This window comes from Lepidochelys kempii, chromosome 9, assembly GCF_965140265.1.
Source record: "Lepidochelys kempii isolate rLepKem1 chromosome 9, rLepKem1.hap2, whole genome shotgun sequence".
NCBI lineage: Eukaryota > Metazoa > Chordata > Testudines > Cheloniidae > Lepidochelys > Lepidochelys kempii.
The window spans coordinates 94,363,769-94,390,538 of record NC_133264.1 but is presented as its reverse complement, the minus strand read 5'-3'; the positions used below and the strand labels follow the sequence as shown (position 1 = coordinate 94,390,538).

General features: G+C 41.8%; 1 protein-coding gene across 1 annotated transcript in view; it reads left to right on the top strand.

Annotated features, from left to right (window-relative positions):
* The window catches only part of LOC140916728 (uncharacterized), a 51,913-nt gene extending 25,406 nt beyond the window's left edge, over nucleotides 1–26,507 (top strand). Inside the window, exon 2 of the mRNA XM_073358403.1 lies at nucleotides 26,490–26,507. The gene's annotated coding sequence lies outside the window, so the exon portion shown is untranslated. The remainder of the gene's footprint in view (nucleotides 1–26,489) is intronic.
* The last annotated feature ends 263 nt before the right edge of the window (nucleotides 26,508–26,770 follow it).

Sequence of the window (26,770 nt, the reverse complement as noted above, 5' to 3'; positions counted from 1 at the left end):
TTTCAAAAGCTTTTAATAAAAAGCAAGAAACCATGAGGGTTTTTTTTATGTTGCAAGTATATATCTATACTCTTTATGTTGCAATATTTTATATTTTTTTAGGTTGCAAGTATATATATATATATATATATATATACACACACACACACACACACACATACATACATTAAAAAAATCTGCATACATACATGCATGCACACACAACATAAAAAAAAAATCTCCTGATAGTGCCATCTACTGGTAAATTCTTGAAATATAGATTATTCTAATTTATGTGTGCTCAGATATATTTTAGTTCACAAAACCTCAGAAAAATAATTAAAAAGTGAAAAAAAGCGATGGTATGCCATGGTTAATTATGTGATGCGACACAAGTTATTGCCAAATCAATAGCTACATGGATTAGACAAAACTAATCCAAAAAGGTAATCATCAGCCTCGTATAAAGCAAGAATAGGTTTATTTTCTCATATTCTTTTTTTGTCTCCTTCCCATTCTTATTTTGTCATTCTCAGATTTGATGCTGCAAAACTAAGCACTTATCTTATTCAACATATATAAACCTATCAGACTGTAATGTTGAAAGACTGGCATCTCTGCAATAAAAGTACTTGATGAAAACATAATATATTTGACTGCCTCCTCCCTGCTCCTCTCCCCACCTCAAAGTAAATAAAATAAAACTAAATTATGCCCTAGGAGAGGGTTTTTTTTTTTTTATCCTGTTCATTAGAATAGACCTTGCACATGCAGTTGATAGGGAAAAAAACCCAGAAAACCCAGGATCGATAGATGGGTGCACTGCAGCCACTGTAAAAAGGTTCCTGCTCCAACATCCCCAACGACTCCCATCACGACCGCCGCTTCTACATGAACTGGGTACCGGTCAATCAGCGGAATCAGAAGCAGTTACAGAACTCTGGAGTATTAGTATTCTGTTACAAATATTGTATTAATATTATTTTTTTTTTTAGAGTTGTTAGTAGCTGGTAGTGTTTATAATGTATGTATGGCTATGGGCGTTAACCTGGACCTCTGCCCTGGGGGGTTGGGATAAAAATACGTTTCTACAATTAGCCCAAAATTTAACCAACACATGGAATGTTAGTGACTGTTGGGTGTGTTCCCACTTCTCTTCCCATTCACTGTAAGGGTTCCCCATTTTGCCGGTTCCAGCGCTCCTCAATTCTTGGCAAAATGGTTTGGCGTGGTACGGCCAAAAGGGAAAAAGGGGAAGGGGACCCATAGATTTTAGGACCTGGATCCCGAACCATCGCCCAGACTTGCTCGTTAAGGCCCCCTTGTGCGTAGAAAAAAGGTCGCTACGCACCCGAGGCAAAACTACTCTGGGAAAATACCCGAAAACCCACTGTGAGAAAATTCTAATTTTGGGAAACAATGCAAGTACTACTCTTTTGCTGTATCCCAATGGTACTGAGGTAGCCAACTATGCCCGTGCTGGAGGCTATGTGGGGTACATTCTCAGAGAAAATGCGACTCAATTTGCCGGCCTTACATTATGGAAATGGGGGGGAATAGGACCCAATCCTGATGATGCTGCATCCCTGGTGGGACGATTGCAGGAAGTATCTCAGAACTCAGGGGGCAATAAAGGCAACTATAGCATAGTATTAGGAGATCATCACTTATGGTGGGTATGTGGCACTTGGGCAGGAAAGACCTTGCCCCCAAAGTGGTTGGGAAGATGCACGGTGGCCTTTGCCTGGCCAGGAGGGATGCATCGTAGAGACTTAATAGAAATCAGAGACACAACCCGACGAACCCGTCGAGATACCAGTTATAATCCTATTGTCGAGGAAGGCAGTACAGGTATGCGCGCCTTCCGTATTCTTTTTCCGTGGGTGGGGGTGGGCCAACTTGAATACGCGCTAAAAAATATGTCAGCCGAAATGGAAATATTTACTAACGCCACTCGAGATGCAATCCAAGCTTTGCAAGAAGAAATAAGCTCACTAGCTCGCTACAGTATGCAAAACAGGTTGGCCCTGGATCAGCTTTTAAGTGCACAGGGAGGGGTGTGCACATTTCTCAATGCCACATGCTGCCTTTATGTAAATCAAAGCGGACGCATAGTCACAGATACTAACATAATTGCAAACGTGTCAGCCTTCTTTCATAAGCAGGCCTCTATTTCTCCCAGTGTGGGCTTTGACTTGTGGGGCTGGCTCACCAGCTGGTTGCCTAACTTTGGATGGCTAAAAACCTTGTTTGTGTATGGAGTGGGATTCCTTATGATTGTGGGTCTGCTGTTCTGCTGTGCGTCCAGTTGTTGTGCCCTCTTCCACCGGGTATGTACCAAAACCATGAGCCCAGCAAAGATACTATATGTAAAAAAGGGTGGTGTTAACCAAGATGAGAAACATATGAACATGTTAAACAATGAATAATGAGCCATGTAAGATAATTATCTTCAGGCTCAAAGGGGGGAACTGATAGGGAAAAAAACCCAGAAAACGACCCTATAATCATGTAAAGCTACGCTGCTGTCTTTTTTCTATGCTTATCTGTCCTTTCTACTTTTTTTATGGATAGAAAGAATGTGAACTGTGTGTAACCTGCACTCCCTGCTTTTGGGGAGAGAATTCCTTATACAGATAAGCCTCCATGCTCGTACCTACCCCAGAACTTCAAACAGACTGGGTTAACCGGTTCGAACTGGAAGAGATATCACAATGTATGTTGAACCAAGCTATAAAAGCTCATCCCTGTTCTTTGTTCGGGGCTTCACCATTTTCCTCTGAAAAGGAATTGGTGAGCCCTTCAGCTGTCGTATTTGCTAGCAATAAAGTGCCTCACTTTATCAAAGAGCCAAGACTCTGTGTTTTGTTTGGCTAATACAGAAGTCCAGGGAAGGCTACCCTCCTAACCCTAGACGGGAGGGGAACCCTTTTTCCCTAACACAGTGTCCCTCCCTGCAGATAAAGGTCTCTGTTTTAGCACATTTGTTTGTAGGACCAAGAGCAAGAACATTTGGGAAGTAGTAAGTTTAAGTTAGATAATACTCATTTCAGCCATATGACCACCTGTCTAATCTCACAAACTAAGCCAGGACAACACTGTGAGCAGAAACCTCTAAGGAAAACCCATATGCTGTAGGTAGTGTTGGACCTTCAGAAGGTGGTAGTCTTCCATCTAAATCAACACTGAACTAAAGCCTGAGAATGATGGTAGGGTACACTGGGCTAGTAGAAGTACTATTTCTCAGAAGTGATGTAAAATCAAAGTCCAGATCACTTGTGGCACTTTTAGTAAGAGTACAGGGTGTTAATGTGAATGTCCTGGCTGAATTGTAATTTAGGTTTCACTAAACCTATGGACATTTCTCCTTCATATTCCATTGGATATGACATTCTTCCCTTCCTGCCTGCATCAGTTATTAATAGAAGGAGTGTCAATGCATAAAGTTCACAACCACATCAAGATCACAATTTTCCTAAAAAATGTTATGGGTGTTCAGCTTTTGTTTGGGCCCATTATAGAGATAGCTGCAAAGTGTGAATCTAGATAGGAACTTTCCCAAATTTTGGCAGTGTTCCGTGTAATCTCTTGCAAATATGACCAACCATATTCCTGTCCAGGACTTTGGCACAGCCAACAAACTGTTTGCTTCAGATAATCAGATAGAAGTTTAACAGTGTGCCCAGTGCTCTGGGAGTTTAAGCAGTGTCGGGGATGCCCATACAGTGCAGACACATCCAAAAATGCTCATACTTAAGACAAGACGCATTGGCTTTAAAGGCCAGAAGGGACCATCATGATCATCTAGCCTGACCTCCTGCACATCGCAGGCCAAAGAGCCTCACCCACTTACTCGTGTAATAGGCCCTTCACCTCTGGTTGAGTTACCGAAGTCCTTAAATATTGATTTAAATACTTCAAGTAACAGAGAACCCCCCCATTTACTCTACTTCAAACAACCAAATGGCCCATGACCAACCCTTCAGAGGAAGGTGAAAAATCCCCAGGGTCTCTACCAATCTGACTTGGGGGAAAATTCCACAGACTTAAGGGCAGTACTGTGAGGGCCTCTAGCATCCAGTTAATGCTACACATACCATTGGAAATGGAAGGACCTCAGGTAAAATATACCCTGCCTTTCTTATTTATCTAATTGCAGTGGAAGTCTGGTCAGTGGCTGGAAAATGAGAAACAAGTGTATATGTCTGTATTTAAAGTAAACTCAATTGGGTCCAACTGCAGGATTGTTTGATTGGAGAGATATAACATTATAAGTATATGTTATGTAATTATATTATTATTTAATGTAAAAGTTAAGAAGATTAATTTCCCAAATATATTGATTTGACATTCCCATTGTCTTATTTCTAAGCTCCAGGAACTATTTCCCCCCTGGAACTGACAATCAGAGCTTTTAAACACCTGATGACTTCAGCATCTTTTTCCCGCCTCTGACATGTCTTAGCACTGCTATTCCTGACTATTATGAATTTCATTACTGCCAAAGTATAAATTATTAAATGAATGATTATCATGTCAGATTATAACTCTTGTCATATTTATATATTTAATTTACAAGTTTCTTTTTATACTTTATGATTTTATTCATGAATACCTCCAACATTATGGCAGAAAATATACAACAAATGAGCAGAAAGTGAGACTATGATTGCTATTTCAATAGATAGGAAGATAATTTGGCAGCTTTATTATGGCTGCAGAATGACAATTAATCCATCACTGGCTAATCTGGTAGTTGTTTTTTTGTTTTTTTTTATGGGGTTTCATATGTATTTATTGCTTTGATGATTCATGAAGTGCATTGACTGTATTGTCAGAATTAATGATTGTTTAGGGAACTAGAATAACTTATGCTAAATGTAATCTTCCCTCTCATCTGAAGGAAATGTTCCTACTACTCAACATCAGAAAATGGGCCTTTACCAACCTAGCAGTTTCATGGCTCAGCCCCTAGCATTGCATAGCATTTAGGTTCACATTTTGTGGCACAGTTCCCAAGTTTCTGAGCCTTAACAGGACAATATCTGCTGCATATGCTGTTTGTGTCTCCCTTAATGGTCCCAATAAGGATGTCCATTCTGTATGCGGTCTCTTATTCAGATATACGTCGCACACAGAGCTCAATATCTCTGTGCAATAAACCTCAAAACATCAGCACTGCCTAAGATCCTCATTACAACAGTGAACAAACAGGGGATCATATATTGCCCTCCAGAGAGGAAACAAGGGGAGCAGATACTGCAGTACTAATTGCTATATTCAAAGGGATACCACGTGCTCTTCCCAACTCTGAGGCTCTCATGACTCTTTTGCACAGCTGAGGTTTTATCAGTTTGGGTGGCAGAGGAAGATCAGACACAGAAGGAGATGGGGACTGAGTGTTGTCCTTTGTACCTACCTTTCTTCCTTCAGTCCCCTGTGTATTTTAATGTGCAAACCCAAACAGATCCTACTTTTAGTAGCAATCATTTCCCATGGCAGGGTAGCCAATGTCTTCTGACTGGAAGGGAAGGGGTTGCTGGTATAGGGTGGCATGGTATAGGTCCACTGCGTAGATACACTGGGATCTACAAAATTGGACCCTGATGTCCCAGGCATCATCATGCTCTGTGCGCTTTTGCAAGGTCCTCCACCATTTGACCACAAAACCAGTTCTTGCCATGGCCTGAATGCAGCAGGGATCAGCAGGTCCTTGGTGTATGGATTTCAGTGTGGTCACGTGCTCCAGCTATAGGCCAGCGATAAACAATATCCCTCCTTGAGCATGGAGTGATTTGCTGTTCTTTATAAGGTAGGGAAAGCTTGTATGTCACTCATAAATTAATGTTTGCAGTGTTGTTGTAGCCGTATTGGTACCAGGATATAAGAGAGGCAAGGTGGGTGAGGTAATCTCTCACTAGACCCTCTTCTGTTGGTGAGAGAGACGAGCTTTTGAGCTCCACAGAGCTCTTCATGCTGCGTTCGAAAGCTTGCTTTTTTCATCCTCAGCAGTTTATCCAATAAAAAGATAGTACCTCACCCACCTTGTCTGCTACGTAAATTAAAGTTATTTAAACATTAAATAACTAATAGCCACCAGAAGCTGGTATTGACTTCAGCCAGCAGTTCCCTGCATTCTGGAGGCCCGCTTTCCAAAAGAGAGTGTACATTTTGGCCCACACCTTTCCCTAGCAAGGAAGAAGCAGGGAGGGAAAGGAAACTTCTGAGATGAGGCAACATATGCAGCATTCCTTCCTCAGGGTTGTGGCTAACATAGGAATCTCATGCTAACTAATCTAATGGAAACAACTCCTTTCGCATAAAGTGTTCAATAGAGTCCAGGGATTAGATTGTGATCGGGTGTAAGAGGGCACACAAATCACAGAAACGTCCACAAATATGGGAGCTGCACCCATCAAACCCAGGACTGAACATTCCTACCCTAAAAGACCATTCCTACCCTGCAATTCAATCAGCCTCTCTGCTGTTCTAATTTATATGGGATGAATTTAATACGTGTGATTGGAAATCAGCTTTCAAGAACACTTTTTTTTCTTCCCAGCACAGCTATATTATCCATACAATCAGATAAATTTTTTCATGATCAAAAATAATAGTAGAACAAAGGACTAAGCCTTAAACTCAACATTCAGGTAGCACTAGGATACAAAGCAATGTCTGCAGAGTGGCATGACCACTTTATCCTGTCTTTCATATGGTAGAGGATTCTTCATTTGAGTACACTGCACAAGATAGATCTTGTGCTATGGTTACATTAAAAGGTTACTGATGCATGCATTTTTCTGAACATCTATTTTTGAAAGACATCTATTGCAGCAAATCACTCTTTTCTTTTCATTATGCTTTGCATAACTAAAAATTGACAGTGGTCTGGGCATTTTAGATAAATATTTTTAGCTCCAGCTAAAATGCACAGGATGAAATCACCATACCATTAAAACAATTCATTAACCTACTATAATTGATTTAGTTCTTAACAATGCAGTAGACTTCATCCATTGCCCTAATCTCAAGTACATGACTTTTATATACCAAAACTGTTTTCTTTCTCTTCTGTATCGGGGGTAGCCATGTTAGTCTGTATCCACAAAAACAACAAGGAGTCTGGTGGCACTAACAGATTTATTTGGGCATAAGCTTCCATGGGTAAAAAACCACTTCTTCAGAAGCATGGAGTGAAAATTACAGATGCAGGCATTATATACTGACACACAAAGAGAAGGGAGTTACCTCACAAGTTGAGAACCAGTGTTGACAGGGCCAATTCGATCAGGGTGGATGTAGTCCACTCCCAATAATAGATGAGGAGGTGTCAATTCCAGGAGAGGCAAAGCTGCTTTTGTAATGAGCCATCCACTCCCAGATCATTTGCAAATTTAACACCATTAATGTGGGCTAGAATAGGGACTGGGAGTGGCTGGCTCATTACAAATTTTTATTTTACTGTTTTTTTTTTAAACTATAGTAAAAAATGAAAAATCTTGGCAAAAATATTTCTCATGAAAACCCATTTTTGGATGAAAAAAACCCACCCAAAATATTTTTTGCCTGTCTCCCTGCTGACATATAGGCAGGAACAATTTAAGGGGAATGATCAAAGGCACTAGGTAGTTCATTCTACACGTACCACTTCCTCAGTCTCAGCTTTTGAGCCCTGAGTTGGACTGGACTTCATTCTACTTTTTGTGTAAGTGCTGGAGAGGCTGCTCTGACCAAGCTGCCACCTAGTTGCACATCATATCCTGGATGTATTTTTAAGATTTCAGTGGCAATTCTGTGTCTGACTCTTACATTTCAATGGAATTTTTTTTATCCGAGGCTCTTTCCACTATTGGTTGATGCAGGTGAGCCGTTACATACCTGGATTGGTATGTGGAAGAGGGGTTTGAGCAGCACGACAAGTGGAGCCAGGTGTAGCCATCATGAGTAAAAGGAGGTTGAGTTGGGGTTCTTATTCCATTACAAGGCATCCTGGAAAACCTTGTTGGGGAACTGACTGCAAGGTAAACTTACCTGCAGTGCAATGTTTCGTTCTCTGCATGAAGCATTTGGTCATTCTGTATTTTATTGATTAGATGAATAACTCTCTGCAGTCATCTGTTATTCTTGTCTTTGAGCTGCAGACACCAGTTTGCACTGTGAACATATTTATTGGAAAAGTCTAGAAAAATATTGTAACAGAGAAAAGGTATTGAGCTTTTTAAAGAGATAGTCTCACTTCATTATGCACCATATGAGGCCCTTGATTAACATGAACTCAGATCTCAGCCTCTTTCTTCCATCTATCTGCGTTATGTAGTTTTATACACAGCCACAAATGCCAAAGAAACTGAGATCCCCATCAGTTATTTTTTTTTAATCAAAACAAAAATCCCTCTGTTCCTTTCCTAGAGGAGTAAATGGCTTGTTTTAATTGTGGTGTGTGGGAGCAGGAGGTTGTTTGTGATCACTGCTTGGTTATTTGTAGTTTTAAAATTGTGAACCAATTACTGTGAGAGACATACGTTGAAGAAATGAGCTTAACATTTGTTTTGGATATTAGTGAGGTCTGTGGCTATTTCTTGGTCCAACTCCTGAGACAGTTCTGTCTCCTACATTCAAGAGTTTTGTTCGTCCAGTGGAATGCAGCTATTTAGATGGCTCATAGAAAGAGTGAGTATCATGCATCTAGTGAGGGTCAGTTTTACAGTAAAACTGAGAGATGGGAGGATGAACCCAAATGAACTGAAACAGTTTAAAAAAGAGAATCAAATTTTATGATCCAAGACACTACTCAGGCATCCAATTTCCTTCCCAAACACTGCAGGAGGCTGCCATCTATTTACACTAGCCTTTGAAAAATTAAACTATATTTTTAAATAACCAGTATACCCTTCCTGCAAGTTCCAATTTAGGAGAGGATGGTTAGTATCCCCTGGAATGCAATCTGCTAGCTTTCATTTACCCTAAGTAAAGTAACCAAAAGAGTAAAACAAACAAATAATTTCTAAACCCGTTCATTTGATTTCTAGTTTGAAGCACAGGGGAAACTGATACTGGAAGAGTTAATTGAAGCAGTTGTCATCATCTGGGAAGAGACATGAGTCAGTTTTGGCACAGTTATTATACAAATATTGTTTGCTTGAAACATGCTACACACTAACTTTCCAAACCTCTTGGCTATCATTCATTAAAAGGAAAATTGGTCTGGAGATGTCAAACTGAATTTCAGTGCATGGTGTAGTAAACATTCAGATTGAATCCTAAGCAGAATGAATGTCTTTAGACTCATCAGTATGAAAGCTCTGTAATCTTTTTCTTAAATGTCAGAAATCACAGGAAGCATTTCACCATTCAGTCTAAAAACATAAGTAATTTCAGATAGGCTGATATTATTCTGAAAACTTCATGTTTTGGACAAAATGAGAAAGTAATTGAGCTCTGACTCTCAGGCAAAGATATAGCACAACTGCATGGCTAATTGGATATTTAAATCAAGCTGTTAAACAAGCCCCTCCACCTTCAAACTCTCCCCCACAAAGCATTTATGCTACAATAATGCAAAGTAAAAAGGATATCTGAAATGATCAGCTATGTTTCTGTTGATAACGGTGTAACTACATTGACATAAATAAATCAAACTGTTTTTAATGAATATTGGAAACTTTCCTTCCATCAGACTCTTTCAAACTGCAAAACTACAAACTAAGAACTCAGTTCGGCCCTTATATCTCATTAAAACTCAATGGAACTGTCTGGGGTTTGGTCAGAACAGAATTTAGTTCTCTCTCTCATGACATGAGCATAATTTATGTCCCTCAGCAAAAGGCCATTATTACAAATAAATGTATTCCCAGCTATTAATAACTACCCAACTATACCATCACATCTGTTACCATGATCAAAAATGTTTTCACTGATCATACAGGGCCCTATATATCACAAATAGAGCCAAAAACCTGAGAAAAGTGTTTGGGATGTTGTGCAGTCAGTGATTATCCAGAATAATTACATACAAGGAGTTTAGTGGCCACAATCCATGTAACACATGCCCACATCACAAAATCTCAAAGGCCCGAATCCAGCAAAGCACTTAAAAACGTATTTAACTTTAAGCATGTGAGAAATGTCAATGAAGTCAATAGGCTACTCACATGCTAAAAGTCCAGAATGTGCTTAAGTGCTTGCTGGTCAGGACCTAATTTGCAACCAACTTTGCAACTCTATCAGAGGCGCCAATAACAAAGGTTGTGTCTCCTGTTCTGAACTAACACACATTGGAAGGGGAAGTTTGCATGATTGCGGCTCATGTTGAATTTTCTCTGGGGATAAGAAAAAGCCTGCAAAGATGCCAATCCAGCACCTTACACAAACTCTGAATTCTCAGAGGAAAGAAAAGAAAAAAACAGAATAAACTAATAATTTCTTACAAATCTTGTGAACCAATTAACAGGGACCATAGCAATTATCTGCCAATAGCGTAAAATAAAAATACAATTAATTTTCCACCAGCAATAACTTAGAAAGGTCCTAATGCTCAGAAGGAACTGAATTCTAAATTATGCACATCTCAGTAAAGTTTGCAGATGGAGAGAGAGAAAAATATTGCAGGGTAGAAAACAAAGGAGGAGAAAATTATATACACGAATCTGAGTTTGTGAGAGGGACATAATAGAAACGAGGATCTGAAGCCTGGGCGGCTGCTGTTGTACCAAACAAAAAAATATCAACAACCCAACTGTGCAAGTGCCGGGATTCTCCTCCCCAGGGTGCAGATAGACAGCTCTAAACCATATCTGCACCGAGCATGGAAGAGGCACATATTACTCCATAGCTGGAAAGCGAAGGAATCGCCGAATTGTGACTGTGGTGTGGTACAAACTGTTGGACGCATCATGGACAATTGCCCAATTTATGCTCATCTTGGAGGTGTCACAGCCATTCACATGACTACCTCCTCTTCTCCGGACTGGATGAGAGACTTGAAGATCCAACTGTAGTCACACCGTTGCTTTCACTGTTCCACTATCGCCATACAAAAGAAGACGAATAGAAACAAGAAAAAGGATGTCATTTAACAAATATTTTAAATGGACATGGTCTAAAGTATTATTTTAAAGGTATTAATTTAGAAAAAAAGTTTGGCTTGTTCCCCAAAGATTAGGTTAGTTCTCATGCTGTCACTTAGACCGCATAGAGGCCAACATGTGCATGCATAATGTTCTGTCCTGTGCCAAATCTGGCACATTACAGGGTCAGGTGCTTGTGTGGGACAGGTGTCTGATGCCATCCAGCCATTGTGTTTTAGGTCTTCTGCGGTTGAAAGGGTCTTTTCTTTTCTGCTTTCATTGAGTCAAAATTGAAGATCATTCTCACAGGGATGTTGGTAAGCATTCAGAGCAGCTGAACATACCATCTGAGAGAGCAGGACCTGTTCAGTTAGGAAGTGGAACTCTTCATCCCACTCGAATTCTAATATTTTTGATTAGGCATGTTTCATCTGAATGGTGTCCGACCTGTTCCCCAGGCCAAGAAAAGTACAAAGGAATCCTCCTGTGTGGTGGTGAGTTGCCAAGCTAGCCAGGAAGTAGAAAGCAAACCCTTCAGGCAAGGAGATTAATTGCTTTCCTCTTGGATGTTGGTCACAATCCAGTCACTGTGTCTGATCCAACATCCATTTAAATCAATGGCATTTGTTTATATTGAATTTAGTGCACAATGGAGCAGGTCTCTACTCATATTCTCTGGCTGCAACCCTGCCCAGGGGATAGGAGGAGCTAGTGTAAAGACTGGGATCATCAGTAGGCAAAGGCACATTTTGTTTCAGACTTTTTGAGGAAACCTGCAGATTCAGATTCAACAAATTGTTTGGTGAGCAAAAACAAACATTTAAGAAAATGGAATTACGTTTCAACATTTTCGGATCAAAACATTCTGATTTTTCAAATCAAACAACTTGGTTTTGAATTTTCCTTCAAATTTATTTAAAAAAAAAGTTTAAAAAAAACCCAAAATGAAACAAAGTTTTATTCAACCTGAAACAATTTTTTTCTGCAATTTTTTTTGGTTTGGCGACCAAAACAAAAAACAATCGGTTATTTGCACAGCTCTAGACATCAGTGAGCTATGAACCCAGACTTTCTAACGCACAGACCTTTCCTAACCGAGCTAAGAGAGGAACTCCATGAGCTAACAGCAGCAGTACACTGTTAGCCTCTAGGGAGCCAGGTATTAGAGAGGGATACTTCCGATGAAGTGAGCTGTAGCTCACGAAAGCTTATGCTCAAATAAATGTGTTAGTCTCTAAGGTACCACAAGTCCTCCTTTTCTTTTAGCACACACTTTGTGAGTTACACAGTCACAGTTAATGAACACATGCCATGTAACATAGCTTTACACAGCTAATGCCAAGGGGGAAATATCTCTACGGCTGGCTGCTGTGGCAGGACTATAGAGCTTCCGTTAGTCAGAATCCATGGTAAATATGGCTCCTAGTTTGTATAAATAATATGCTACTTAGATAATATTTATCTCCTATTAGTATGGTAGAAATATATAAACATTTGTAGTAATAATCAACACAGGAACGGTGAATTCAGCCAGTTGGAAAAGACTGTTATTAAATTGTCATTTAAAACTAAACAATTTACTACATTCTACTGAACACACTTGAGTAGAAAACGTTCATAACTTTAATGAATCACATAATTAAACTCATAGTGCTGTTTAGGAATAAAATTACTGGTACAGGTACATTAGAATGAAAACTAAAATAAAGTTGTCAAACTTGCACTGAAACATCTCTAGGTTTTCATTTGTAAAATCTTCTCCCTTTATTCCCCCCCCTTTGTTGTCCTCAAATGTAAGTTACTAAAAATAAAGAAAAGGAGTACTTGTGGCACCTTAGAGACTAACCAATTTATTTGAGCATAAGCTTTCGTGAGCTACAGCTCACTTCATCGGATGCATACTGTGGAAACTGCAGCAGACTTTATATATACACAGAGAATATGAAACAATACCTCCTCCCACCCCACTGTCCTGCTGGTAATAGCTTATCTAAAGTGATCATCAGGTTGGGCCATTTCCAGCACAAATCCAGGTGCCACAAGTACTCCTTTTCTTTTTGCGAATACAGACTAACACGGCTGTTACTCTGAAACCTAAAAATAAAGAAACCAGACTGAAGAGTGTTTCACTGCCCTGCTGTCATTTGTTGAGTGACTATATATATATATATATATATATATATACACACACACACACACCTAAAAGCCCAGACAATCCCCTGAAGAAGCTGAGGTGAAATAACCAATGAAAATAGGGACTGTGGAGAACTGGGAAATATTTGTACTATTTTTTATGACGATCATATATGCCCCGCAGTGGACTACTACCCTGCCTGGATGCACAGAGTTAGATCAAAGGTGGTGTTGAAGAAATCAGGTAGGAAAAGTAAATCAAGGGCCTAGATAAGGGAGGAGACAGGTTTATAGCCACAAAGAGGTGACAGGGCTGTTTGCCAAGGCTGAGATTCTGGAGATCAAAAGACACTGATGTGTTAAAAGCTCTGCCCTACAGGGAAGAAGAGGGGAAGTTATCAGAGACTGATATCAGATAACTTATCAGATAACGTTATCAGATGCCAGAGGGTATTTTGCAAGCTGGCTGACATTGACCGAAAGTTGAAAGTCGGGGTGTGCAGCACAGAAGCTTTAACTTGGTGCTGAGGGAGAATGGAGGGGCACCATAGTTAAATCAGGCCTACCCCTGAGGGGATTGAGGGGACTGTTAAGAATAAGTAAGGCAATATGCATGCAGGTCTCTGTTATTTTTAATCAATTTCTATAAGCACTGTGTACATTTAGGCAAAATACATCAGACTTTGTTGTGAAGACGCTGCTTCTGTGTCATTGCATGTTACTAACCACAAACTCCAAAAAAGTGAAACTCTGGCACATACCAAGCTCACTGGGACAATAAGGTATCCCAGCTGGCTACCAAGGGGGAGACCCAATCAAGGAGAGGTTGGGATGTGGGCCCCCACCCCAAAGACAAGTGTCATTTGAAAGGGGTGCACCCAGCGGATAGGAATAGGGCCCCTTAAATGGCAGCCTACCCCAGGATCCTAACAGGTGCATCACATAAAATAGCCACTTAGTCATTTCTCAGAAAATGCAGTTATTACAATTCAATTTTTTCAAGATTGTTTTTCAGAAATTTTGGGTGGAAAATTGACAATAAATTGGTGGGACTTTCTCAAAATGAAAATTTTCGTTTTAAAACACTTCCAATGTTGAAACTGAAATTATTGGTAATTTCTGATTTTGCAAACAATTGTTTCAATAATCCATGAAGATTCAGAAAATGAAACAGACCATTGAGAAACAATGAGGTGAAAAATACTTTCAAATTTTCCCCAAATCCAACTTTTTTCCCTGTATTTTTCTATAAACAATGTAATTAAAATAAAGCACACACAGTATACACCTAAACAGAATAGATACAAACCCCTGAGTATAATAGGTGCAAGAGAAAACCAACAAAAAATCCAATCAAATATCTTCAAGTCAAATGTCATCAAGCAAAGGGTCTGCTTGCTATTATTACATACCAGAAGTCTGCCTACAGCAGTTTTCCCTACTTTCTATTCTGTCTTTGGTCCCCCAGAGCTCTATATTTAAAAGCTGTTACGGCTCAGGATCACACAAAATCAAGTAGCCAATATAACATTCAAGGAGTTAATCAACAGAGTAGCCTCATTTCCTACCTATCCTTAGCTGAGAAGGGGTTACCTCAGGTCAATTAGGGACACCTCAGTCCTATTAAGGGACTCCTTAGTTGTCAGGTGTCCGGTTTTCGACCAGAACACCTGGTCGAAAAGGGACCCTGGCAGCTCTGGTCAGCACTGCTGACTGGGCCGTTAAAAGTCCGGTCGGTGGGGCAAAGGCAGGTTCCTGCCCTGACTCTGTGTGGCTCCTGGAAGCGGCTGGCATGTCCCTGTGGCCCCTAGGCCCAGGGAGGTTCCATGCACTGCCCCCACCCCAAGCACTGGCTCCACAGCTCCCATTGGGCAGGAACCAGGGCCAATGGAAGCTGCGGGGGGGTGGTGCCTGCAGGTGAGGGCTGCGTGCAGAGCCTCCTGGCCGCCTCTGCGCCTAGGGGCTGCAGGGACATACCAGCCAATTCTGGGATCCACGTGAGGTAAGCGCCACCCGGAGCCCACACCCCGAAATTCCTTCTGCCCCCCAAACCCTCTGCCCCAGCCCTGCCACTCCGGCACCCAAACTTCCTCCCAGAGCCCACACTTCCTCCCGCACTCTGAACCACACAGACCCAGCCCCACCCTGGAGCCCCCTCCTGCAACCCAAACCCCTCAGTTCTGGCCCCACCCCAGAGCCAGCACCCCCAGCTGGAACCCTTACCCCCTCCCACACCCCAGCGCCCTGCCCCAGCCTGGTGAAAATGAGCGAGCAAGCGATGGTGGGGTAGAGTGAGGGATGGAGGGAGGGGGATGGAGTCAGTGGAGGATGGGGCCTCGGAGAAGGGTGGGGAAGGGGGCGGGGGTGCTTGGTTTTCTGCACTCAAAGTTGGCAACCCTAGAAACAATCAAAGTTGAAGTGCCTGTTTAGGGGATGGACTGAAACTCCAGGGCCAACAACAAGACAACATCACCTTAGTGAAGAGACGGGGAAATGTATCCCCCTTTGTTTTAAGAAAAGGAGGACTTGTGGCATCTTAGAGACTAACAAATTTATTTGAGCATAAGCTTTCGTGAGCTACAGCTCACTTCATCGGAAAATACAGTGGGGAGATTTATATACACAGAGAACATGAAACAATGGGTGTTACCATACACACGGTAAGGAGAGCGACCACTTAAGGTGGGAGGAGGTATTGTTTCATGGTCTCTGTGTATATAATGTCTTCTGCAGTTTCCACAGTATGCATCCGATGAAGTGAGCTGTAGCTCACAAAAGCTTATGCTCAAATAAATTGGTTAGTCTCTAAGGTGCCACAAGTCCTCCTTTTCTTTTCATTTAAGGTGAGCTATTACCAGCAGGAGAGTGGGAGGGAGGGGGACCTTTTGTAGTGATAGTCAAGGTGGGCCATTTCCAGCAGTTGACAAGGAGGATGTTCTTGTCAACTGCTGGAAATGGCCCACCTTGATTATCACTACAAAAGGTTTTCTCCACCCCCCCACCCCCGCAAAATCTTTAGTTTTTACATTGTGAAAAAATAAAAAAAAATATTAACTAAATCTTAATAAAATAAAATATATTTTATTTTATTATAATGATGGCACTGGTAGGCTTCAAGCATGCTTAAAATTGTAAGTATATCAATTAAAACACTGTGTTCAACTGATACGTATATATATATATGTTGTGGCTAGGGCAACTAAAGTTCAGCATAGTAGCATGAATAATTTTAAGGAATGTGAAGGTTATTTTGAAAGTGTGTGTACACACTGGTGAGAAGACTAGGATGTGTTGCAGCAGGGACCTTAAAAAAATGGAGGAACTTCTTGGTCAGGAAGTTCTCCAGTTGCTGCTTAAAACATTGCTTTTTGTGTATGTCCTCCCATTACAGGCTCTATTCAAAGGTTCAGGGCTATCACAAAGATCTTGCAAGGTCACACAGAAAGCCTGGGGCAAAGCAGGGGATTGAAACAAGGTCTCCCAAGTTCTAGGCTAGTACTCTAACAACTGGATCATCCTTCCTTTCTTAGGAAGGTATTGGCTGTGAAGAACTTACTCACGGGAATAGGTGTTTGCTGACTGCATGCCCAGTCCTGCAAACAATGCAGAGGAAAAAGTGAAGCTCTAATTACAACTGTAGGTTGAGGATGACTAATACAAGGTGACACTTCTCTGGAATGATGGAGACGCTTGCATATCCAAAGTGTACTATTTTTAAAAACAGGTTTCAGAGTAACAGCCGTGTTAGTCTGTATTCGCAAAAAGAAAAGGAGGACTTGTGGCACCTTAGAGACTAACCAATTTATTTGAGCATACGCTTTCGAAATTTATTTAGCTCACGAAAGCTTATGCTCAAATAAATTGGTTAGTCTCTAAGGTGCCACAAATACTCCTTTTATTTTTAAAAAGTCATCATGTGGTAAATCTTTGACTATGTCCCCTAGAAGGAAACTCTCACTCCATAAAATACTTAGGAACAGACAGAGATTTATCTTAACATTCAATATTAAATAGAAAAAAAATCTAAAGCAAAATTTATATCTGCTACTCTTTTATCACTTGCTATAATGACTTGTCCAAACATAGCATTATGAAAAAAACCTGTCAGGTTTATATCTATTGCCGATGCCAATATTTTAGGTATTTTGCCAAGAAATTTAATTTTATCATTCTGTGCTGAAGGGAAAATCTGCATTTCTTAATCAATGCACAACACCTGGGCTCATTCATAATTAACCCCAAATAAATATTTATTTCATTTGCCTGGGACTGCATTTCATTTTTACTACGATATCTCCCTCCCCTCTCTCCCTCCCTCTGTCCCCCCCTCTCTCCCTCTCTCCCCTCTACCTCCCCCTCTCCCCCTCTCCTTCCTCCCCTCTCTCTTCCCCTTCCCCCATCTCCCTCTCCTCCCTCCCCCTCTCAGAAGGTTCAGGAGCTCCTACAGCACAATCAGTGATCATTCCCGTAAATGGTTTGTTTTTAAATCTTTCATTCCACTAATTGTAGTGAAACAGAAAGTTTGAATTAAAATCTGACAGGTAAGCTGTGATACAGTTGCTCACACCCAAAGTCCGAACATTGACAGCCATTCTGGTCTGTGTCTGAAGCACAATTTAAAATGCCTTAGCGTCATTAACTTCTTTTCCCTTTGCTTTTGGTGTAACATGGGGCTTGCTGCTGTTTCTAGGAAGATGGTAATTAGACTGAGAGTTAAAGGCAAAACAGACTTCTCTGCTGATGTGCTTAGCAGCTATTTTTTTTAAAGGCATCACAACTGACAAAAAGCATTTTCACAAAATGTAACTGTTATCCTAAAGGCAAACAGGACTAGCAAAAGCATCTACAATAGTGCTATTCAGTGACTCGAAGTACAATAATGCCTACTGTAATACACCCTACTTCTGTCTATGTTCCTTCATGTTAACATTTAATCAGAAATGAACACTAAAATGATGGATAAGTCAACACAAATTCCTAGGGAACCTGATTCCATGGAATTCAGAAGTAAAATTTCTATTAGCTTCAAAGGGAGCAAGATTGGTCCCATAGTTTATACCTATGTATTATGAGCCAATTTTCCTAGGAGGTCTAGGTTTTGAATGCAGGCCCTGGAATTCCTTTGGCCCTCTGTTGCTTATGCCTGTGCACTGTAGGAAGAGTGTATTGCTATCCTGAAGTCTGTTCAATAAGCTTCTGCTTATAGAAGGAGGCACAGAAGAGCTCTGTTGAACAGAGCTCCAAAAATTAGCAATTGCACCTCTGTCAAAACAAATACACACTACATAAGCAAGATGCTGGAAAGAGATTTGTTAATGTGCACCTAAAGTCTTCATAATAAAAAAGCTTATGAATTCACATGAATAAAATATCAAGGCTGTATAATGAAGCATCCACTTCAAAAATAGTGGAGTCTTTAACAATTCTGGCAATAATATTTACAAAAGACAAATTACTGCAACTCATCAAAGGCTTTGTGCTGAATATTCTGCTCAGCTCGGATATATAACGGGGAAACAGGCAAAAGCAGCTCTGAGTCACCTTCCTGCTTAACTCCCGGGGGCTGAACTGGCCTCTGGCAAAAATTAGAGCAACCACAGATCAGAGAGTTAACAGTGCTAAAGTTAATAGGCTCAATCCTGCTCCCACTGGAGTCAAGTGAGAGTTTGCCATTAACATTTCAAAGTAAGCAGGATCGAGCCCACCAGTTAAAAATATATGTATTATGTTAAGAATATGATACTTGCAAGGTTTTTTGTCTTGCATTGATTCAGTAAGCAGGACAGATTCCATATCAACAATACATAATACCATGGATGCATGGTGCTATTGTACTTAATTTGTATATGAATTTGCTATTTTTAATAAATTTTTAAAATGCTATATACATTTCCCAACTCAAAGTTAATTTAAATGCCATGGGAATTACTGAAATGCTTCAAGGAGATAAGGTCATTACAAGTGAGTATTTCAAGAGATGAAGGTAAGTGGCAGAAATAGGGAAGGGGAGGAGCTTTATTCAGTGACATTTAATTTGAAATAATAGTGGGCCAAATTCTGGGTACTGTCATCTGTTTTCTGGTCTTCTTGGCTGCATTGAGGTCACATTTTCAAACTTTTCTCTGCAACCAGGAAGGCTAGACACTTCCTCCCCCACCCCCACCTTTAATGAAAATGGAGATTCCCACATGATAACTTCTCTCCAAAGCTGGGACATTACCTAACAAAAACAAATATGGGGAGAGTTGCCAACCCTGAATATTTATTATGGAAATCTGGGCCTTGAGTCCTCTCTTCTGTCCCACTGTGCTAAAGTGCAGAAGATTTCCAAAGGTTTAGTTCTGCCTTCTGATCAATGTGGGAGAATGATGCTTAGAGATTCTTCATGTGCACAAAAAGTTCTCAGACTTTACTTGGATTTGGTTTTTGACAAAACTTGAGAACACTTACTTCCCTCTGCAACATGCAATGAGCAGTAGCATATTGCCTAATGTAATTAGGGCCAAGGTCTTTGCATAACATACATAACATCCAGTAAGGCCCGTGGCAGGTTAGTGTAGGTATCAGTAGAACATTTGGGCCAAAATACTGGTTCATACTTGCGCAGGGCTAATGTTCTCTTCTGGAATGGCATTCCCATCCTCCAACAGGAAGAAAGTCTTGTGACAGATATGACAATATCTTAGTTAAACCTTCAGTAAGGTTAAACTTTATTCATTATGGTTTAAATATTTTAGGAATTTATTGCATTAAAGATTCAAATATTTAAATGTTATTGTATGGAGTTATTTTAAGGAGAAGGCCTGTCTAATGTAAACCCTGCGATGTGCTATGCCCTTCAAATAACTCTTTGAAATGATGTGCTAGACAAACAGGAGAGGAATGCAAATGACCCACCCCCAGATCCATCCTTTTAAAGCTGCAGCTTGAGTAGATACCCATTGTCTGGCTGATTACCTATTCACAGTTGCTTCAAAGATCCAAACAGTATAAAAGTGTGTATGGGGGGGGGGAGGTCTCAGATTCATGAGCAAGCTGGTTCTGAGCTCAAACTGTGATGAACTTGTGACCATAGATAAAGTCACTGTTTGTGGTTTGAAGAACTAATCATCAACCAGAGCCCTTGTTGGAGAGAGGGGGTGACCTATAGGAAGCTTATTAGCGTGTGTATAGGATTTTTGTTGTTGTTTTAAACACAATGCTTTCATGTTAAGAATAAATGTGCTCTGTGGTAACAACTGTGGTAATTACAGTGTGTGCTGTCTCAGAGAGAGGCAGTTAAGAACAGGACATAGTCTGGCCTAGTGGGCCAGAGCAGGTGTCCAGGTAAAGGAACGGAAGCAGCGGTCAGAGCTGTAGTCAGGGGGTAAAGAAAGAGTCAAGAATTGAAGCTGAGGATTGGAGTTGGGGTCAGACTTGCACCCTCGGATCCTAACAGCAATGAAATAGGTGAACTTAGGCAGTCTGTCTTTTGCTAGGGAGGTTACAGTATAGCCAGGGAACTGTTCAGCCTGGAAATACTCCCATCAGAAGGGAGAGAGAGACGCAGGTCTCTAGGCAAGAGGGGCAATAGCTGGGGAGCCGGAAGCCTAAAGTGGATGCCCTTGCTCAGCCATGGATGGGGAATACAGGTTTAGCTGCCCAGAACTGTGATGAGGCTGTCAAGCAAAAATTCAGAAGTGGGCTCTCCTGCAAGCTCTCAACCCAATCAGGGCTCCGGCTGGAAATTTTCTAGTGAAAAATTGGGAAAATTTTTCGAAGATTTTTATATTCCACCCCCCACCCCCACCTCAGTCTTTTGACCAGCTCTAGCTCTGGAAGTGGCAGATGCATGTGTGGAAAGGTCACAGTCAAAAAAGGCAGAGACTAAGGCAAGTTATAAGTGAACCTCAGTAGTTTCAGCAGTTATATTTATTATGGACCTTCCCTAAAATATGCAAACATTGGTGTAAAACATGTCACCAGAGGTTGTTCTGAAATCTCCATCCCATCCGACCTTAGGCTGGGAACAGCCCCTCACACTGCAGTATTTCAGCACTATCCTTCCTCTTGAAGCCTCACCCAGAATGAGTAAGAAGAGAGATGCATTTAGCACAAGAAAGATGGGGAATGTTCACCAAACTTTTCATACTAACAGAGGCTTGGTCCACGTTCTCATGAGGTTCAACTTGGGTTTTTCCCCCAACAATATAACAATTGCAATTAGCAGTGACTATCAGACTTATCCTAAGCCCTGTGAAATCAGTGGATCTCTTTCCATTGACTTCCATGCCTTCTGGACAGGCTGTAAGTTAACATTGTAGGTGGGGCACCGTAACGCACATTCATTGTCGGCATCTTTTAAATGTCACTCAAGGTTCTGTTGTGCCTGTGAGCTGGTTCAGTGAAGTGCTGTCACGGCTGTTTTGGTGTCCCTGCACAAGCATTACAAAGTAGGAGGCACTGGAATAGCAGCTCTGGCATGAATCGTTCCACTTGAAAAGCTCTTTTGATAAGTTAACCCCAGGGGTGGAACAGGGATCTGTCCTGAAGGGATATTTATTATGCTCTGGTTTGATTTTCTAATTCTTCTGATCCAGGGCAGAGGTCCAGGTGCCTCAAAGACCCACTACTTGTTTCAGGAATGATTTCTGGCTATGTTCTAAAGAAGGCAACGGGCACATGTACAAAGAAGGGAAATGGAGGATGAAAAGAATTCAGGGTCAAGGATGACAATGATTTCTATTCTTGAAAGCCGTGTAAAGGTCTGAATTAAAGAGAAGTGGAGTCACAAACATGGGCCACAATCAGTTTTCTGCTCAGAAGAACTTCAATATCTAAAATATTCAGTAGTAGGAAGTTAGTGTTGCTAGAAGCAGAGAAGTACTTGTGTTAGTCTCTAAGGTGCCATAAGTACTCCTCGTTCTTAGAAGCAGAGAGTCAAGAGAGGCAGATAGAATGAGAGATAGATGTGTCAGAGAGCCAGCCAAGGAAGCTGCAGAGAGATGTTCCCTGGGTCTGAAAAGCTGAAACTAATCATTGGAGACTTCCCACGGAAAAGTTGTTAAGACTTGGGAGATTCAATATCAGAGCAAAAAAAAAGAGACAATGTAAAGATGCCATTCATAATGAAAACAGACAATGAGAAAGGTAAGATTTAAACCAGGAACAGAAAGTGCAAGAAATACCTGCTTCTTACTTAAGGTACTTAAATAACACCGAGTAATCAATAGAGACAACATTAGTGAGATGGAGTAGCAGGAAGAGAGTGTGGAATCCAGGTTTAGCTTCCTAACAGATCAAAACCACTAAAGAAAAAAAAACAAAAATGATTACATAATTTCTATGCATAAGGTCAAAACCGCCAACGCGAGCACAACAAATATATGGTCCAATGGAGTGCAGGAGTGTAGCAATAATTTAGTGTAGTACAGATTCTTTCCAGGGCTTTTGTTTAAAAAGAAAAAAAGAGACACCATTTATATATTATAATGCTTTAAGAACAACTTCTGTAGCATCCCCAGGGCACTACTAGTTGTATAGTGCTTTTCATTCAGAAGGATACTTCTGTGGTGGTTGAAGCTACCAGTTATTTTGAACCCATTGCCCCACTACTTTTAATGATGCTGATAAGGTCTTTCAAAGGTGCCCCTTAACATGCAGCTAAACACAATCAAAATAGTTCTCATGGTTAGTCATTTTCAAATATACAGATATTTGTACATTAGAGCAGTGGTTCTCAAACTAATGGGTCACCAAGGGTGGCTTAGACTTGCTGGGGCTCGGGGCTGAAGCTTGAACCCCACTGGGACCCTTGGCTGAGGCTAACACCCTTAGCCTTCGGCTTTGACCCCTTCTCCGCCTGGAGCAGAGAAGCTCAGGCTTTGGACCCCACCTGGGGCATTGGGACTCTGGCAGATTCAGGTTTCAGTCCCCCCTTCTGGGGTTGTGTAGTCATTTTTGTTGTCAGAAGGAGGTCACAGTGCAAAGAAGTTTGAGAACCCCTGCATTAGAGTACTTAGGCCCTAATTCAGCAAGGTACTTCAGCATGCGCCTATCTTTAAGCACGTGAGCAGTTCCATTGAAGTCAGTGAGACTTTCTGCATGCTTTAAGGTAGGGTTCCCAAACTTGTTCCGCCACTTGGGCAGGGAAAGCCCCTGGCGGGCCGGGCTGGTTTGTTTACCTGCTGCGTCCGCAGGTTTGGCCAATCACGGCTCCCAGTGGCCGCGGTTCGCTGCTCCAGGCCAATGGGGGCTGCTGGAAGTGGCAACCAGTACGTCCCTTGGCCCTCGCTGCTTCCAGCAGCTCCCATTGGCCTGGAGCAGCGAACTGCGGCCAGTGGGAGCCGCGATCGGCCGAACCTGCAGACGCGGCAGGTAAACCGGCCCGGCCCGCCAGGGGCTTTCCCTGCACAAGTGGTGGAACAAGTTTGGGAACCGCGGCTCTAAGGTAAGCAGGTGCACTGGTGCCTTCTTGGGCCCTAGGCTGTAAGCTCTTTGGAGCAGGGACTGCCTTTATATTACATATGCACAGTGCTTAGTGCAATGGGTCCTAGTCTCTGACCACTACTATACAAATACAATACAACAAACATAATAAGGATGAGCTCTCATTCAGCGAGCAGGTAACCATATTTCAGCCCAAGGAATATTCAATCTCTTTAAATTAATCATAAAGAAAGCATATCATACAATATTGTGTAATTTATTACACAATATTCATCATTACTACAGCTTTCACAAGACAGTTATTCATGGTGGGCATACTGATAAATGTCACACTGGCAAATCCAGCTCACAAGAATCAATTATTATGATAGCACAAATCTAATAAGTTTGCAGAATTCCCACTTAACACTTCTTTTGACAGAGGTGGACACACAGTGGAACAGTCAAAAAAATTATGATTATGACATTAGAAGTTTAATTAAACACTAAAGGTAACTTCAGTTTAAAAATAGCAATGACTTTTTTTTACTATTGTGTATATAGGAAAGGATATATCCTAAGGAACATACATTTTCTGTGTTCATATTACTCAAAGATAATTTTTATGTTGGCAAGGTTTCTACTGGTTGAGGAAGGGCACTGGAAGTTTCCTGGGATCTATTCCCAACTCAACCACTGACCCTCTACATGACTTGAGGAAAGTCATTTAAGAGTCAGTTCAGAACCCACTGAAGTCAATCAGAAGACTCCCAGTTGGTTTAGGATCAGACACTTAATATCTCAGTGTCTCAATTAACCATTCTGTAAAATGTGTACAATCATCTTACAAGTCAGTTATCTTACAATGCTGTTCCATAACCTAATTAGTGCTCTTAACACGCTTTGAGATTTTTTTCATTACTATTAATATGTAATTGTCAAATAGGATTATTATTATAGCGGATCCAGAGAATCTCCACTGTTGGTAAAGTTACTGTATTATAAACATTAACTTCTATCGGTGATCCGAATCCTGTACAGACTTATAAATGTGCTTCACTTTAAATGTGAGTGGTTCCCATTGAGTTCACTGGGATTACTCACATGCTTAATTTTAAGCATATGTGCAAGTCTTTGCAAGATTACGACCAATATATGTAATTCTGCAAATAGAAAAAGGTATGTATATGTGACAGGACACACTCACCTCTTGTGAGCACCTCCTGTCACCCAGGTGCAAGCCTGCTCTCTTTCCTTTTCCTGCCACCCCCTGTTAGCTGTTGCCCTCATCACGTGGGTTTTTAGTGGCTCAGCCCTCTGGCTAAGTCACACAGTTAATATGCATGAACAAACTTCTGCCAGGGTAACAGAGTCCAACAAATGGTCTGCCCTCTATGTGGTCATCAGCCCCATCTCTGGGCCTATTTAAATTTCAGCCCCTCTCTTAAGTTTTTTTTGTGCTGAGTCTTATCTCCTTCTTGGGGCTTAGGCCATTTCGCCAGTGGCTGGTGGGGAGACCCAGGCCTTCCCACTACTCTGGGTCCCAACCCAGGACACGACAAAGAGCAGCCACATGCTGCATTCTTTAATAGTTGTTGCTGCTGCAGTCCCTGGACCACTTCTCACATAGCCTCTTCCTCTTCACCCTTAGTCAGGGTTCTCTGTCTGTTTCATGCTTGAGCAGGGTCTCTCTCAGTCCGCCGCTCCTGGAGAGTTTCACAGCCTTCCAATCTTCCTCACCCTTCTGGTGCCAGCCAGCAACTGACCTCCCTGAGTCCTGCAGCTACTTTTAACTGAGCCGGCTATGCTCTGATTCGCCGCTTCCCTGCAGCCTTTCTAGGCAGGCCTGGAGGACCCACCTTCACTGCTCCTTTTCCTTGGGTGGGATGTGGCAGGACCACCAGGCCTCCGGCAGGGGCACTCAAAGGGCCTGGTACACCCTGTCACAACGTACAACTGATCGGCAGGCAATAATCCCACTAGAAATCAATGGAACTTCTGCCTGTACAAGGATTTTAGAACAAAGTCCACTATTATTATCTATATTACCACAGTGCCTAGGAACCCTAATCATGGTCAACCTTGTGTGGTGCTGTACAAAACACAGAACCAAAAGACTGTCCCTGCTTCAAAGGCCCTACAGTCTAAGTACCAGACAAGATACAACTGATGGATATAGACAAATGGGAAGCACAGTGCTTAGTGAAGACTGAGTGGCTCTTTTGGTTAGTGGGAGAGTTGAACTAGGGCTGCAGGTCAAATAAAGAGGCAAGAAAACATGCACCTAAAGAGTGAGCTAGGCAATCTTCATGGACATTGAAGTCACCAGAGATGAGTACGGAAGAATATGAGAAGAGGAAAGGAAAGACCCAGGAGTTGAGATTAGAGAGGAAGTCTGACAGGGAAGAGTTGGGCGGATGGTAGAAGACAGCAACATGGAGTGTGAGGAGAAGACTCTGATGTAGTGTTGCTTAAAGGAAGAGAAACAGTAGGAAGGAGTGGTGGGGTTTGAAGTGGCAGGAATGGGAGAAGAGATGCCCTGCACCTCAACTGCAGTCTGATCCTGGGCAGGAGGTGAGAGAAGGAGAGGCCTGTGTAAGAGAAGGCAGTTGCAGAGGCAGTGTCAGGTGAAGGAGTCCTGGTTTCTTTGAGAGTCAGTAGCGAGATATGAAGAGGTTGTAGATGGCTGTAATTTTTATTAGAGGTGGAGTCAGCATTCCAGAGACAGCAAGAGAGGGTGAGGGGGAAAGAAGGGAGATGGGCATGAAGTTAGCAATGATGTAATGAGAAGGGCAGAGGTGATGACGGGGTTGAGCTTGGGAGATGGAAAGGGTGAGGATGGTGGGAGGGCCAGGGTTGGGGCAAACATCACCAGAGGTGAGAGGGAGGATGCAGGGGCAGGTGTGTATGTGGGGTCTGGATTTGTGATGGTGGGTGGAGTGAGGAGATCAGGAAGGAGAGGGAAAGAGGAATGTGTGGAGCTAATGGGAACGGTAGAGGGGTGCCAGTAAAAAGGGAGGGGAAATGGAGCCGGTGGGGAGGAAGGATGTTCCGCTACAGAAGTGTGTCGTGAGAGCCATGGGGAAGTGGCAGATGGACAAGGTTACAGAAAAGAGCAGCTTGTGAAAAATGCTGTGAAGGGAACTTTTCAGCAGAACCTCTACCAGGCAGTAGAGTGCTCT